A 17,517-nucleotide genomic window follows, 5' to 3' on the forward strand; every position below is an offset into this window, starting at 1 on the left:
TGATATTTGCAGTAGTGCTACGCATAAAGGCAAGAAAAATAATTCTGCTGAAGAATCATAATGAATCTTTAACAGCTGAGCATTGCTCAGAGACTATCAAATAAAAGGTTATTCTCTCAGTCACAATAGGGGAACATTTGCCATGGCTTCTTTAATTTACATTAGTACTTAAAGTCACAAAAATGTCACAAAAAAGAACAAATTCTGCTTATGCTAAGGCAGGATTACAGATTCATCTTGCCTGATCCAGCAGGGGGGAATACAATGTTTTACGCTTGATTTTCTTCCAGCAGACTTCCCCAACCAAAAAAACCAAACAACAACCCCTTTTATTATGGGTTAAGAAGTGAAGCTATAACAGTGTACTATAACAACCTCTGATATATGATATCTGTGCAGCCCGTCCCCATGCGTATCCTGGCTAAATTATTCATTTCAGATATTTATAACCCACCCTTGCCTGGGTCACAGGGTGGGAGGACAGCAACAAACATTTTAAAATCTGATGCAACAAAATATAATACCGAGCCAAACTAAGTATAAATCACTGGCAATGGCCAAATCAAAAGGCAGCAGAAATGAATTACAATGCACCCTTCGACTTTTGAAGGGCCTGGACCAAGAGTGATGTCCTCACCTACCTTTGGAAAGGCAGTAATGTTGAAGCATGATACATCTCAGAGGGAAGGCCACTCCGAAAACATGGAGTGACCATAATAAATAGTAATAAATAGTACCGGAATGGGAAGACACAGTAAAAAGAAGCATGGACAAGGATTCTCCAAAACGCTTGTTGCAAAGGCACCAAAATGTCCCTTATATTTTTATTATAAAAGATTAGTTCTCCCATAGCCAGTTCTCCAAGGCCCTCAAACCATGCACTTTATGTAAAACAAGTTTCCAGTTTCCAGTGACACTTAATCAACCTTCTATGAAGAAAGGTTAAAAAACCCAGGTCTTATGAGCATGATGGAGTACCATAGTTGTATTACCATCTTGTAATTTGGAGCCATTGGTTTGAGTCCTGCCCTCCAGAGCAGGAGAAAAAACAAGTTTGCTCATCTTGCATGTAACAGCCTTTTAGATATTTGAAGATGGCTGTCATATCTCCTCTCACTCTCCTCTTTTCCAGGCTAAACATACCCAGCTCCTTCAACCGTTCCTCATAAGATTTTGTGGTTGTTTTTTTGGGAAATACTCATTGAATTCTTATTTTTATTTATAGAGAGGTGACACATTTAAATACATCTGAGAATATGCCCTGCAGGACATATTTTGAGAAGATTTTTAAAAAAATTCTCAGATTGATGTGGAAACAGAATGCAATAATGAGTAAAACCACCTGTAAGTGCCATAGATTAGAAATAGACAGATTTCAGAACATACAAATAGCTTGCAGGATCAGACAAGTATCCCTTCAAGTTTACAATCCTGTTCTCACAGTGGCCACCCAAAGGCCTATTAGAAGCCAGTTCGTCTAATGTTTTAGAGCTACCTAGTTTGGTGGCTCTCACTACTTCTTGCGGGGGCAAAACCCCATAGTTCACCTCTGTGCTGTCCCAAACCTTCTTTTGTCTGTCCCAAACCTTCCAACATTCAGTTTCATTGGATGTTCATGAGTTCTAGTGTTCTGAGAGTAAATATATTTTCTCTGTCCACTTTCTCTACGTCATGCATATTTTTACACACCTCTATAACGTTGCTTCTTACTCGTCTTTTCTCCATAAGCTGCTTGTTGTTGTTGTTGTTGTTGTTTAGTCGTTTAGTCATGTCCGACTCTTCGTGACCCCATGGACCAGAGCACGCCAGGCACTCCTGTCTTCCACTGCCTCCCGCAGTTGGTCAAACTCATGCTGGTAGCTTCGAGAACACTGTCCAAGCATCTTGTCCTCTGTCGTCCCCTTCTCCTTGTGCCCTCCATCTTTCCCAACATCAGGGTCTTTTCCAGGGAGTCTTCTCTTCTCATGAGGTGGCCAAAGTATTGGAGCCTCAGCTTCAGGATCTGTCCTTCCAGGGAGCACTCAGGGCTGATTTCCTTAAGAATGGATAGGTTTGATCTTCTTGCAGTCCATGGGACTCTCAGGAGTCTCCTCCAGCACCATAATTCAAAAGCATCAATTCTTCAGCGATCAGCCTTCTTTATGGTCCAGCTTTCACTTCCATACATCACTACTGGGAAAGCCATAGCTTTTACTATACGGACCTTTGTTGGCAAGGTGATGTCTCCATAAGCTACAAAGCCCCAAATGCTTTGTCCATGCCTGCTGGTGTCTCCAAACGTATCTTGAGCATCTTCAAATTCACTACATGGCAGGTCATTCTGGTCACTGGTATTGATAGTCCTGAGTTTTGCTGTGCTCACATCAGAACATTGGCTCATGTATTTGCTTGCTGTGTGAACAGAATGCAAATTTCTCATCTAGCCCTATTTTTGCACATATCACCTCATCGCCTACCGGCTTAATGAAGTGCAGCTTTCTCTCGCAGGCAATATAGATGCTGTTGCCTGCGAATCTAATTCGACATCCCACACCATGCAAGGTTGATGGCTCTGCCTTTGTTATTCGGCTAGCTGACTCGACTGTCACATCATGAAAACCCTTCAGTAGCTGCTCACAGAGATTGGAGTCACCCTGAGCCATTGAATAAGAAATCACCCACATAATGCTGCAGAGATACTAATGGCATCAAAGTCTGGGCAGGGAAATTAAGCAGCCCATCATCCTAAGCTATGGAAGTGGGATGGGTGGGAAGATAGGATGGGTGGGAAAGGAGGAATCAGCTTGTCTTGGGAAAGAAAGAAAGAAAGAAAGAAAGAAAGAAAGAAAGAAAGAAAGAAACAAACTATTTCCAAAATCTGATGTGTTTACTAGCCGAGGGAAATGACATGCAAAATTGATGTCACCTCTTTCAATACCCCCAAGTGTCTTTGCCTGTTGCTGCTAAACCGAACTTTGCATTTTCAGCACCAACATGCAGGGAAGATTAGTGGAGCAAACTGGTTTGCTCTGTCATGATGAGAGCCCATTTCAGGGAGCCTCAGGCTTGCAGTTTCATTTGAATTGTAACTGGCGAAGAAACCAGGCTATCAAAACAGTGCAATCCCTGTGGCCGGATGCTCTGATTTGTTAGCTTGGGCAAACCACAGTTTCCTGCAGTGGTTCTACATGGGAAATGGTTGTTTGCGATAAATGTGATGTGAAGCTTTAAATCTCTACCCCCTTGCATGCAAGGATTGAATGAAGGGGAAGCGTATGAGCCTGAGGCTTTCTGCTCCACCCTCTCATAATGCTAAATCATTGTTTAGTGTTATGTCTGCATATCCTCATCTCACACAAATACGCTTTCCATGTTTTATTTAATGGTATCCAAGGCTGTTAGGTTGCTGTTGACTTAAGTGGACTATTGAAAATTGTTATCTTACAATGCAACAAAACACAGTTATGTTCCAGCAGGCTAAAACTATGAGCATAAATCAAGATGTCTCTGCAACCTTGGTGCTGAATTGAAATGCAGTTGAGTGGAGCCATTCCTGGGCTGTGAAAGTGGGGAGCAGGCATTTCAGCTATTTTGTGGGGCAGGGTTTTTATTTGAGGACGGTGTGTATGCAGCTGTCTGGTGCATACACTTAGCTTCTATCTGCATGTTAGTTTTCTTGGAATGCCCTGGAATTAGAGGTGGGGGAGAAATTCAGCCCAGTTGGCATTTTAATGTGGATCTACTTTATTTGCACTTCTCAAAAGATAGGGCATCCTATCTTGTCGAGCAGTGTGAGAAGTCCTTTTTCGCTGATGAGGTCAAAGGCCATCATCGGGTGTAAGAAGGCAATGTACTAGGGAAACCCAGCCAGATGGCGGGCTATAAATAAATTATTATTATTATTATTATTATTATTATTATTATTATTATTATTATTATTATTATTGTCTCTGCTCTCCCAGCATTTCTCCTGCAGCTGACACAGTGAAAAAAACATGTTGATTGTTGACCTCTGAACTCCAAAGCCGCATTGTGACTCTGGGTAGACCTTTTCAGTGAGTGACTGTAAATTTGTTAAATAGTACACAGGTGCCCAGCAGGGAGATTGCATGGTAGTTGTTACAGTCATGGCGGTCACCTTTGTTCCAGCAGAGGGTCACATTGCTGGAGTTGTGCATGTCTTGTAGCACGGCTCCTGTTCCCCAACACTGCGAGAGAAGGCCATGGAGGTATGTCATGAGAGAGGCCTTGAGGTCAACTTCCCACACTTCTGTTGCGATTCTGTCCTGCCTGGGGCTTTCTCACATGCTTGAGAGTTGATGGCATTCTTCTGCTCATCAAGTGAGGGACATCGAGCTCTTCCAAGACAGGCAGAGTCTGGATGCTGTGATTTGCTGTGTCAAAGACCATGTTTTCCCATGAGTACAATTCTCAATAGTGATCTTCCCATTGTTTCATCTGCTTGCTGCAGTCTGTGATGGTCTCTCCATCACAGGTTTTCAATGGTGCAGTGTTTTGACTGTTGGTACCAAATAGTCAGCAGTTCTCAACCTATGGGTCCCCAGATGTTGTTGGACTACAACTCCCGTCATTCCTGAGCTCTGGCCTTGCTTGCTAGGGGTGATGGGAGTTGTAGTTCAACAACATCTGGGGACCCACAGGTTGAGAAAGGCTGGCATAAGTGCTCTTTGTTTCTGATTTGCGCCCTCCCCTTTCTCCATGGGTTTCTCCAATGGTCCAACCATGTAAAAGTACAGCAACCTCTGTAACGGAATGGCATGGCCTCTCATATTCAACTGCATGCACAGGACGGAGTAGTAAAACCTCCAGAAACATCAATGGCATATTCACTCTTCATTCTTAATTTATGCTATTTGAGTAAGTAATCTGCTGGTCATTTAATCTGGACAAATCCGCCTACAACTATAAATCTGGAATAGTTCAAGAGCAGAAATTATTAAAGAGAATATCTAAATTTGATATTAGCCTAGTTTGACTTTACTCTTTGAAATGGTGTGTGAGTGTGTGAGTAGGAGCCTGCAAATCAGAAAAATAATTGGAGGACAAATACAGGATATGCAATAGACGCTAGGCTAATTTTATTTTCTGAAATGGTATATATATATGTGTATTTATAACCTTTTTAATGAAACTGTGGTATACAAGTATTTTGATAAAGAAATATCTCTGTGTTATATCCAATTAAATGATTCTGCGTGCGAAATAATTGCATGAGAGCAATGGAACATCCCCTCCATCTCCTCTCTATGTATCATCTCCAAATTTGCTCCAGATGGTAGGGGTTCCCAACATGACCTGGAAAGAATTGCTAACATCCTGACCCTAATAGCTGCAGAAAAGATCAAAGCACCATTCCTTGTATTTGCTTACAGGGGTTAAGATGTACACCTAATAATTCTATCTATCATCTATCTATCTATCATCTGTCTATCTATCTATCTATCTATCTATCTATCTATCTATCTATCTATCTATCTATCTATCATCTATCTATCTATCTATCTATCTATCTATCTATCTATCTATTATCTATCTATCATCTATCTATCTATCTATCTATCTATCTATCTATCTATCTATCATCTATCATCTATCTATCTATCTATCATCTATCTATCATCTATCTATCATCTTATCACCCAACCAAGAGAATGATACTAAAACAACCCATTTTTAGGTGCAAGGCAAAAACATTCCTTTTCTCCCTGGTTTTTGGCTGTTTAAGTGATCTATGGCTTTTTAAACTATGTGTGCGGAGGGGTAGTTTTGTTCGTTATTATATTATGCATTTTTGTTTTTTCATGCTGTAAACTGCCTTGTGATTCTCAGATGAAAGGGTGGGATATAAATTTAATGAATAAAAAAACAAAAACAAAAAACAAGCAGTGCTTGTTTCGCTTGATTTATTATACTGCAACATCTTTTTTAAGATGTAACCTGCTCTGACACCTTATGGTGAAGGATGGGTATTAAATATAATATGTGATGATGATGCTACCCATACACAATATTTAATTAAATGTCTTACAACTGAGAAAAAAAACAAAACAACGGGCGACCCTTGCAGGAAATTCAATTAAGTGTTGCGTTTTTAAAGAAGCTGTAGCCAGATCATCGCTGAGCCACAAATCCACACAACCACTTTCTCTCCCTTCTTCAACTTTTGGAGAAAAAGAATGTAGGAATTTCTGAACAATACTGCCCAGACTTTCTTTGGCACAACATTGATTCAGTGAAGAGGGCCTCCAATTTCTGCCCATCTCTCAAAATTTGAAAACGCCAAAGGAGAGGAAATATTTTGGAGCTTGTCACATATTTTTTTCCCTTTCCAGTGGCAGCTGTTGGCAAAGTAATTGGAGTTAGTTGGTCTTCTGGGAGATGAAGCACTCAAGCAGGGGTTGGAGGGGCAGTGAAGTAGACTGAGAATCTGACATTGTTGCCTTGTTTTCAGCAACCAGAGTCTTCTGTTTTTTATATGTGCAATTTTCGGGAAGCGATCTGGTGCTGTCTTTTCTTAGGGTGCTCTAAGGAAAATCAACTTCCTCCAGACGGTTATCTTCCTGAGGGATCCCCCGAGGGATGAATGTGAGAAAACTGCAGCTTCGTCGCTTCCCCCTAAAAAATATGTATGCTGATGTAAGTAGATATAGATATGGCCGAAGGTTTACACCGTGTCTCTTTCCAAGCGTCTTGGGATGGAAACGGCAAGATCTAATTAGGATTGCTGTACTTGGGTTTGGAGGCACAAGTAGGAAAATGTACACTGCACATGTCTATCTGCTCAGGCAATTGAGTAAAGGATTATGGCCTTAGATTCTGAATTCAATGACATTGTGGGAACCCCATTCTTTAGACCAGGGGTTAAGATCATAAGGGAAGCGGGTGGCGCTATGGTCTAAACCACTAAGCCTAGGGCGTGCCGATTGGAAGGTCGGCGGTTTGAATCTCTGAGACGGGGGGAGCTCCCATTGTTCGGTCCCAGCTCCTGCCCACCTAGCAGTTCAAAAGCACGTCAAAGTGCAAGTAGATCAATAGGTACTGCTCCAGCAGGAAGGTAAACGGCGTTTCCATGCACTGCTCTAGTTTCGCCAGAAGTGGCTTAGTCATGCTGGCCACATGACCCGGAAAACTGTCTTTAGACAAAGGTCAGCTCCCTTGGCCAGTAAAGCAAGATGAGCGCCGCAACCCCCAAAGTCGTTCGTGACTGGACTTCACTGTCAGGGGTCCTTTACCTTTTTTAAAAGATCATAAGACGAGTGAATGCCCCACATAGTCCAGCATCCCGCTGGGCTGTCCCAACACTGCACTGCATTGGCCCAATCTTCCCATGTGTCAGGAAGCCGACAAGGAGAGCAGGTTGCTTGTAGATCAGAGAAAGTGAGTGAAACACTTGGCTAGCTTACAGCTAGTTATTACTATTACAGTGGTACCTTGGGTTAAGTACTTAATTCGTTCCAGAGGTCCGTTCTTAACCTGAAACTGTTCTTAACCTGAAGCACCACTTTAGCTAATGGGGCTTCCTGCTGCTGCTGCACCACCGGAGCCTGATTTCTGTTCTTATCATGAAGCAAAGATCTTAACCTGAAGCACTATTTCTGGGTTAGTGGAGTGTGTAACCTGAAGCGTATGTAACCCAAGGTACCACTGTATAATAATTATTAAGGAAAGCAGAACAAAGAACACACAGAGGCTTCTGAAGGTTGTTCCTGTCTTGATGAAGCAGTTGTTGCCTTTAGCTCCCCCTTCCTCACTCCCTAACCCTCTATCTCAGGCCCCTTCCTCTGGCTATGGCAATCTCCAAGGGACTCTCTCTGTGTCTGCTTGGCTCTCTGCCTGGCAATGTGCAACAAACACCTTCTTCTGGAAGGGCGGGCTGCAAGCTGTCAGCAGAGAAGCTATCAGAGTGGTTCTGCCAAGTCTGATTCCTGTCCCTGCCCTGTTTCCTTGCCCGTTTCCTCCTCTTCACTATTTCTCAAGCTCCCTGCCTTCAGTACTTCCCAGCTCATCCCCTCCTCTGGGTGTGGCTGGTTTCCTACCACCAGAAGCCAGGATCCAAATCCTCTGCCTCTGTGCTTTCCCCGGGGGGCTTTGTGTTAGAATTCCTGCTCCATGAGTGCAGTCATGGGATTTTTGTCTATCACATGACGGTGTATGTTTTGACTCCACAGAGTGGGAAGTGATGGAGACAGGATATTTGTGTTACTGTGTTCCGTGAAGTGGGACTATTGTCCTTTGTTCTTTCTCTTTGCTGTCTGATGCTAGAGAGAGAGGGAGCCATGTTGCAGTGCTCTGTGTGTGTTTATATGTAAATAAAGTAGATTAGCCAAAATGCTGAGTTGCTGAGGTCTGTTACGCAAACTGCGAACACTCTGCGGATCCCTAAGTGTGCCGGTGTCTGTTGGCATCGGTCGCTGTGATGTTCGGGCTGAAGAAAGCTTTTGAAGCTCCCGATCAACCAGCAGGGAGAGAACATGTCAGTCGGACATGTGTCTCTGCCAGGGTCCTACTCGAGTGTAGGACGAGCTCCTGACACTCAGGTGGCTTCCACCACTCCTCATCTCGTCAGTCCCTGACACCATGCCTCACTCCTTCCTGCTCTTTCTGGGTAAAGGCTGGTGTTTGGGGAAGCTGGGAGAGTGGCCACTATTGAATTAACCTACTGGACAAAGGTAAAATTTACATTTGCTGCTCCGCCCACTTTTGCAACACCACTGGCATGTGGTCCTTGGAAGCAGTGGAGGCTGTTCCATTAGGTTGAATGGGGTGGCAGTGTCCCACCAACCTCAATCTGCCTTATCCTCCCCAAAGCAGACTCCCTTCTTGTTCACAACCAGTCAGATGGCGATTCTGCCTGCAATTGGCTTAGGCCCTAGCTACTGTTGCTCTCTTTGCCTTCCTTCCTATGAGTCACAATGGGCACCTGCCACTGAGTCTGGCTCCACCAGACTTACAATATTCGCAAGACGAATGCCTCGTAAGACGAAAAACTCGCAAGACAAAAGAGCTTTTCGTTTTTTGAGTTGCTTCGCAAGACGGATTTCCCTATGGGCTTGCTTCGCAAGATGAAAACGTCTTGCAAGATTGTTTCCTTTGTCTTGCAAGTTTGTTTCCTTTTTCTTAAAACCGTGCATTCAGGGGGTGCAGTTGCGACTTGACTTCGAGGAGCAACTCATAGCACGCGGTGTGGTAGCCTTTTTTGAGGTTTTTGAAGACTTTGGTGATTTTTGAAGCTTTTGCAAAATCCGTGCTTCGCAAGACAAAAAAAATCGCAAGACGAAAAAACTCGCAGAACAAATTAATTTTGTCTTGCGAGGTACCACTGTACATGTTTAAGCAAGCCTTGAAAACAGGTCCTTTTTGGGCCGCTTATCCCCACTGGTTGTTTTTTCAGAACTGGCTATTTTAACATTGATGACTCCGTTGGCCGGGTGGTAATTTATATGGATATTTTTTTTAAGTGGCTTCAGTTTTTAAAGGATGGCAAATCCCCTTGCTATAATTCCCTTGCTATTGCTATTGGATTTTATAGATGTACTATTTTGTGATGTTGTCAGCTGCTCTGGAGGGGCTGTGCTCAGAAAGGTGGCATCCAAACGATTTATAAATAAACATTAAAATAATGCACACCTCTCCTGCTTGACTTACCAATAAATTAACACTCAAGTTACAAACTGAATGATCCCTGCTGTTGCAATTTCAATAGTTGCCCCATGTCATGAACTCCCAGTCCTGCAACTTGAAGCATCCTTTTGATTGTGATATAGACCCTGGTCTGGCAGCACACATTGGGTCCTCCTGGACAGGAAGGGATACACAGAAGTTCCTCTTCGGTTTGGGACCTTGTCTGACCACCTAGGTCTTTCTTTATCTGGTGTATCCCTGTGTGTCTCCTGAACTTTGATTCCTAGTTTCTGGTTCCTGCATTCCTGGCTCACCTTTTACAGATGTCCTGATACCAGCAGCCATCTCCATGTGTCTAGCATAGAATGAAGGCATTGGTTCTGGAGCACAGGTAGGCCCTTTATCAACGTGTCCTTAATAACAAAACAAAAACAAGGGGCTGATATTTGGGCTGGCAGATTGCATGATAACGATTCCCCCCACCTGAACGCAATGTTATCCTAATTCTGATTCCAAGGCATCAAGACTAAGTCTCATCTTGAACAAAGGCAATCTTTGGGTTGTATCCATGGCAACCGCCTCTCGGAGAACTAAGGATTGAGAGTGAGTGTCCACCGCCAGTGACAGATCCTCGTTCTGCAGCAGACCAAGCAGGCAGGTGTGCTGTCACAAAGCAGCTCAGCCCGTTTCCCCCTGCCAATCACTTTGACGTTCACATAATTACAAGGAAATAGTTCTGCTGCCTCACGATGCAAATCGGAAGCGACTGTATTTGCAGCAAATGCCAGGAGCACAAAACTCAATCTTTCTTTCAAATACATTTTAATAATCCCGTCTCTCCAGACTCCCAACTTTTGCAGCAGGAAGGGGTTCTCTCGTCTTGCTATCTTGTCAATCTATGTGGTAGGGACTCTCCTCTATTTTGGGGTGCCTTAGGCCTAGCAGAGGGAACCAGGCTTAGCAAGGAGTTCCCCATAATGCACTGGGCCTGTAATCCAATAAGTGTTCTGCCAGATGTGGAATGCTTGCAGTTCTGAAAGTTAAAAGCTTCATTTAAGCTTTCTTTTTCCAAACAAACAAACAAACAAACAAACAAACAAACAAACAAACAAACAGTGATGCTCTGCTTTATGGAAAACAACAATTCAGAGCTTTTCAGAACTCCACATGGAAAGCCCCATGTTATAAAGTCCATTAAAGAAGTGTAAGACCTTTTCAAGCCTATAATGTCTACTGGAGGAGAGAAGCACTGGAAAGGAAGGGCTGTTGTGAAGCTACAAAGTTTTTTTTAAATGTACAAGTAGGACTACACACTGCTTGCTCATCTCCTAAGCATAAGAAAGAGACAGACTTCCTCTCCCCCCCCCCATAAACTATGGAGGAAAGTGAATTCCTTTTGCTTCCACCACAATTGCCCTTGGACCTATTTGTTTGCAATTTTACACGCTTAATCCAACTTGGAGGGGCTACTGTGCTTGTAAATTCCATCCACTTTGGTCAAAAGAAGGACATGTTAGAGCCATTTCTAGATTCCCCAGTATGGTGAAGTAGCGGGGGCTGCCTGGCACTGCCTGGGAATTTGTAGAAACCAAAAATTCTTGTGTTTTTCAAATGGATAGTGCAATTTGCGAATTTGCCCCATGATGCCAAAAATTGGGCAAAGTCACACCAAAGCCACATTTTGTCCTGCCATCTTGATTCAAAATTGCACCCAAACATTGATGTAAATTGCCACTCCCACTTCATGCAAAGTTATTTCAAGAGACATCTTCACCTATATATAAAAAAGGGCAAAATCATGCCAATGTCATATTTTGGTCCAACATCGTGAATCAATATGGTGCTTGACATCTGAACATCAATGAAGACTGTGGAAACCCTTATGCCAAGTTTGGTGACAGTACATTGAGAGGTAGCCACACCTATAGCAAACAGATGGACAAATAGAACACTTTCTAAAATGTATAGTATATAGGAGAACAGAGCTTTGTTTTCAATAGGATAGCTCAAAATTCAAAGATTGAAGGGGAAAGGACACAGAGCTACTCAGAAATATATTGGATTTATTTTTTTAAATGCACAGATACAGTTACAAGGTGAACTTTGAGGTCCATTCATGCCCCTACTCCCAACCACCTTGCAACCTTCTACTGGGGTGGCAAAGCTACAAACTATTTTGGCTAAGTACTAGCTTACACATGTTGAGGGGGTGTCTCAATAGCTTAGGCACCAACCTCCCCACAACCTCACCCTTCCCCCCCCTACATCCTAGGTATGGGACATTGCTATATGTCCAGAATTTCTTGGACATATCCAGGATTCAGTCGTTGGTAACAGTGTCCAGGCAAAATGTCCTTGAAATGTCAGGGGAAATCTGGACATATGGCAACCGATGTCGGAAGTGTAGATTATGGTGAAATTCCTTTAAAATAGTTCAGAAACTTGGTGGGGTGTTTTGTTGTGGTTTTTTGTGCTGTTGGTTTTTTTTTTTTTGAAATTTTGCAAAAAAAAGCTTTTGTGTCCGGATTTCCACTTGAAATATGGCAAGCCTATCATAGCTATTGCACAATGATCATCTCTTCTGCATATTCCAAACTCTGAGCAAAGGAAGGGAAAGCAGAAAAAGCACAAATAATTTGCTTTTCTATTTTTTATCTCTTCTACAAAACAGAATCTTGCATTTTTAAAATTTTATTGACATATAAAACACATACATATACATATACATATACATTTACACAATACACATACATAACACACTACCTTATTTTCATAATGTAAAACATACCTACATTACTCTATATAATACCTACCTATACTGTACATATCAAAATACCTACACACCTACCCCACACGGATACCCACCAAGTGACTTGATTTCCAGTCGTTCTTGTTACGCTACTTTATTTTTCCAACCAGCTTAAACGCTTTTCATTATTTCTGTAATCTCTTCTTCTATCTTGACTTTACCCTGCTTTCACTCTAATCATTTTCTGGATTCACTCAATATCTGTCAGAAGTTCTACTTTTTCCACATAATTTTTGATGTATTCCTTAAAGATAGCCCACTCATTCAGTTTTTGTACCATATCTCCTCTTATACTTCCTGTTAGTTCGGCAATGTGGAAGTATTCCATCATTTTAGATAACCAGTCTGTTTTAGTTGGGACACTGCTGCTTTTCCAATTTTTGGCAATCGATAACTTTGCTGTCGTAGTTGCATACATAAATATTGGAATCTTGCAGTTTTTGGGAGGAAGGCATTTAGCTCAGTGTTATGGTGCCTGCTTTGCTGGTAGAAGGTCCCAGGTTTCGTTCTCAGTATTTTCCGAGAAAATGATCTCTTGCAGCAGTGCTGGGAAAGACCAGAGACCTTGATGTATTGCTTTCAGAGCAGAATATTGGGCTTCCAATACCAAACACAAGACAGTGTAAGTCAGCATCGTATGTTCATTTTTGCAGGATTTTGGTCCCATGAAAGGTGATTTGGTCATTGCACTCAGTCAGCAGTTTGGCATAGTGCAAGGGTAGCCAACATGGGATCTGTTAAGTTGTGGGTGAACATATCAGACGACACAGCGATTCTTCAAACAGCTCTTGTTTATTCACAGGCCAGAACAGAACTGAACTGAAGGGTTCAGCCAGCCTGCTTATATAGAGCTCCACTAGAATGCAACAGTGATCATTTTCTGTAACTATCCAATCACCCGACGTCACTTTCAATCCCTTATTTGCATATGTGGACCTGAACTATCTACAGTATCCCCCTGCTGGCCCAGGGTGAGAACTTCAGTACATAACACCATCCTTCAGAACTTGTGTGGACTACACTTCCCATCCATCCCATCCAGCATGCCCAATGACCAGGAATGATGGGAGTTGTAGTCTACATCACTTAGAGGACTTCACATTAGCTACTCTTGAGATAAGCAAATAGTGCATTTTGTCAGTGCACAGTATTTTGTACTGTAATGGGGTATTTTTAATCAACTGGTTTATTTATCGGCTCATTGCTTTAAGTGTTCCCCACTTGCTCCAGGCATTTTGTGATTGGGTGGATTAGAAATTGAAATGAGCGAATGGATCAATAACATCCACAGGTCAGCTCAACGGGATGACAGCCATGTCAAACCTTTATTCAGATAGTAAAATGTATTGCTTGTAACCTACCAGCTATTGGGGTGGAGGGAGGGAGGGAAGGAAGGAAGGAGAGAGAGAAACTGCTAAAGTGCAGGAAGAAATGCTGACATTTATAAGCAGGACATGAACTTTTAGTCTGTCCACCATGAGGAGAAAATATTTCATTATTTAAATTGGATCACACCGTCCTCTTCCTGTCTCTACTTCTGTGTTACATTATTGGTCCTTCTTGGTTATAATAAAATCACGACACACAGGATTCTTGCTAACAACATTCCTGAAAATGTCACTTCAGCCAAGTGGCAAAGAAGAAGAAGAAGAATTCGGTTTTTCTAACATCTTCCAGTTGGACTTTGGTGGCTAAAATGACATTCTTATAGCTCATTAAATTTATTAGGGTATGTACTCAGGTCTGTGGTTGGAGACAGCTTTTCTTCTTATTTGTTTAAAAATGTAAGGAGGATTTGCAGTGCTGCATCACAGCTCTCAATTTTCTTGAAGTCGGGGCTGGGTAGGGCAGCAGAAGAGAAGGCAGATTGCACGACAACTGTGGCCATGGCATAAGCGTGAGAAGGATGGAACACTGAGAGGGGGCAAGTAGTGGTTTAAAATAACAGCTGAACTTTGAGCAAAGCAGGGATGGATTTCCTCACTACAATGCAACATCTGAGGGCTCTGCATCAATAATAATAATAATAATAATAATAATAATAATAATAATAATAATAATAATAATTTATTATTTGCACCTTCTCACAATGCATTTCACTCTGTATGCAGTATACAACATGAAGTTCCAGATTCAGTGTAGTAGTTTAGAAGAGATAATTTATTAACAAGCAAACACTCATATACATACCAACATCCATCACACGAACATCACTTTCTCAAACTGAAAACGATAACTGACAGGATTGGTCTTAAAGATTCAAAAAGATACCATAACATTGACCAGCATAGGGTGTGCACAAAGGGAAGTGGAAAATAGCAGTGAGAAGGAGACCCGGTGATCGGAATCAGGGTTGTCTGTCTGTAAGGGAGAGTTGAAAACGGAGGAAGGAGGAGGCAGGGAAAAGGGTGAAGATGATAATTGTGTGTGTGTCTGTGTGTGTGCGCGCACAAAATGTGTAAAAAGGGAGGCTGCACAATAGGAGTAAGCAGTGCTTTTTTTCTTTAAAAAAATGTTTAAAGGTAAAGGTAAAGGTAAAGGTATCCCTGCCCATACGGGCCAGTCTTGACAGACTCTGGGGTTGTGCGCCCATCTCACTTAAGAGGCCAGGGGCCAGCACTGTCCGGAGACACTTCCGGGTCACGTGGCCAGCGTGACATCGCTGCTCTGGCGAGCCAGAGTCGCACACGGAAACGCCGTTTACCTTCCCGCTGGTAAGCGGTCCCTATTTATCTACTTGCACCCGGAGGTGCTTTCGAACTGCTAGGTTGGCAGGCGCTGGGACCGAGCAGCGGGAGCACACCCCGCCGCAGGGATTCGAACCGCCGACCTTTCGATCGGCAAGTCCTAGGCGCTGAGGCTTTAACCCACAGCGCCACCTGCGTCCCCCCCCCAAAAAAAAGTTTAGGGGTACTCAAATTTCCTACGCATATTGAAATACTGCCCCTCAATGAGGCCAAACTTAGATTCACAAAATGTTTAGGGGTATGCGTCCCCCCAGAAAAAAAAAGCACTGGGTGTGCACTCTTCCCACCTTGGATCAAATCTATGCTTCCAGGTGCCATAAGAAAGCTGCAAAGATAGCGCAGGATAGTATGCACCCCGGAAATGACCTCTTTCAGCTTCTGCCTTCTGGAAGAAGCTACAGGGTTATAAAGACTAGGACTAGCCGCCTGAGAAACAGTTTCTATCCAAATGTGATTTTGGTTTTAAACACAGTGTAAGGAGTCTCTAAGGGATGCGGGGGCTGCTGTGGGTTAAACCACAGAGCCTAGGACTTGCCAATCAGAAGGTTGATAGTTCGAATCCCCACAATGGGGTGAGCTCCTGTTGCTCGGACCCTGCTCCTGCCAACCTAGCAGTTCGAAAGCATGTCAAAGTGCAAGTAGATAAATAGGTACCGCTCCGGCGGGAAGGTAAACGGCATTTCAGTGTGCTGCTCTGGTTCGCCAGAAGTGGCTTTGTCATGCTGGCCACATGACCAGGAAGCCACATGACCAGGAAGCCGGCTCCCTCGGCCAATAAAGCGAGATGAGCGCCGCAACCCCAGAGTCGGTCACAACTGGACCTAATGGTCAGGGATCCCTTTACCTTTACCTTTAAGGAGTCTCTATGGGAGTATATTGTATTTAATTATGGGGTATCAGAGTTTTTAGGGGGCTAACCAACTTGGGATAGCTGGGATAGCAGGCTTGTTGGTTTTTGAATGTCTTATGTAGATTTTTCAGTTTCGTTGTTCTCTATGGGACAATGACAATAAAGATTATCATATTGTATTATCATATCGTATCATATTGTAAGGCATGGAAATGGAGGTGATCTGTGTGCCCGTGAAAGCTGAAAAAGCATGGAGAGAAGAAGAAAAACGGCAACGATGGGGAAAATTGGGGGTGTGTGTGCAAAGGTGGGAGGGAGCAGGAAGCATGGGGATGGGGCTGAAGATGAAAGCTGGGTCATGAGAGGGTCTGCAGAATAGGAGAGGATGGTGACCTCACAACTGGGCAGAAGGTGAAAAGGGTGCTTTGTAGTTGCTGGGGGGGGGGAGCAAGATGCAGGAGGTTACTTTGGGGCTGCTTTGTGTGCATGGGGGGTTTGCACAAAAGGAGGGGGAGAAGGGATGGACATGGGGTGAAGGTAAAAACAAGGATGTAAAGCAGGGCTGCAGAATAGAAGAGAGATGTGGCTTCAGAAATGGGGTTAAGAAGGTGAAAAGCAAGATCGGTAGTTACATGGGGTGGAAAGCGGAAACTCTAGGAAGAGAGCCAGTGTGGTGTAGTGGTTAATAGCGGTTGTCTCGTAATCTGGTGAACCGGGTTCGCGTCTCCGCTCCTCCACATGCAGCTGCTGGGTGACCTTGGGCTAGTCACACTTCTTTAAAGTCTCTCAGCCCCACTCACCTCACAGAGTGTTTATTGTGGGGGAGGAAGGGAAAGGAGAATGTTAGCCGCTTTGAGACTCCTTAAAGGGAGTGAAAGGCGGGATATCAAATCCAAACTCTTCTTCTTCTTCTTAATATGGGGAAATAGCAGGGTGGTTGGTAAGCAGAGCAAGCAGGGACAGTCCCTTGTTAAAAATAAAATAAAACTGAATCACTATTTTTTTTTTTTAGCCGCAGGATCTGTACAAGTAATTAGCATAGGCAGATCATATAAAGTATGCAGCCCGATGAGTCAATAATAGATTTCCCCCCAAATTATTATAATTTGATGACTTCATTATCTGGCATGCCAATTAACATGTCAGTGAGAAGAAGGGAGAAGATAGGAAATATTGTTCTTTTGCATTTTTGGAAATCTGTCATCCTGTGAGCAGTACATTTGTGAGAATATCTCGTAGCCATCACACTGTGGTGGAGGCAGAAAGTGGACATGGTGTTCCAGTTTGAATAATAAAATACCTTACAGCTGCAGGGATTGGGCACAGATTGCATGTTCTACATGCACATGTCAGTACACCTTGTCCCAGTTGAACAGACGTTTTGAAGATGGCTCGGAAGTTATAAGCAAGCAGTTTGGAGAGAGGTTTGGCAGGAATAAGAATAACAGAATCATGGAATTGTAGAGCTGGGATGGATCGCAAGGGTCATC

The 17,517-nt window shown here is 43.1% G+C and overlaps 1 long non-coding RNA gene across 1 annotated transcript in view; it reads right to left on the bottom strand.

The window, feature by feature from the left end:
* Positions 1 to 5,889: 5,889 nt before the first annotated feature.
* The window catches only part of LOC307212071, a 30,305-nt gene continuing 18,677 nt past the window's right edge, over positions 5,890 to 17,517 (bottom strand). The window contains exons 3-4 of the long non-coding RNA XR_013836795.1: positions 9,936 to 10,034; positions 5,890 to 6,615 (exon numbers count right to left, since the gene is read on the bottom strand). This is a non-coding gene — a long non-coding RNA (uncharacterized lncRNA). The remainder of the gene's footprint in view (positions 6,616 to 9,935; positions 10,035 to 17,517) is intronic.

This window comes from Podarcis cretensis, assembly GCF_951804945.1.
Source record: "Podarcis cretensis genome assembly, chromosome: 3".
Lineage (NCBI taxonomy): Eukaryota > Metazoa > Chordata > Lepidosauria > Squamata > Lacertidae > Podarcis > Podarcis cretensis.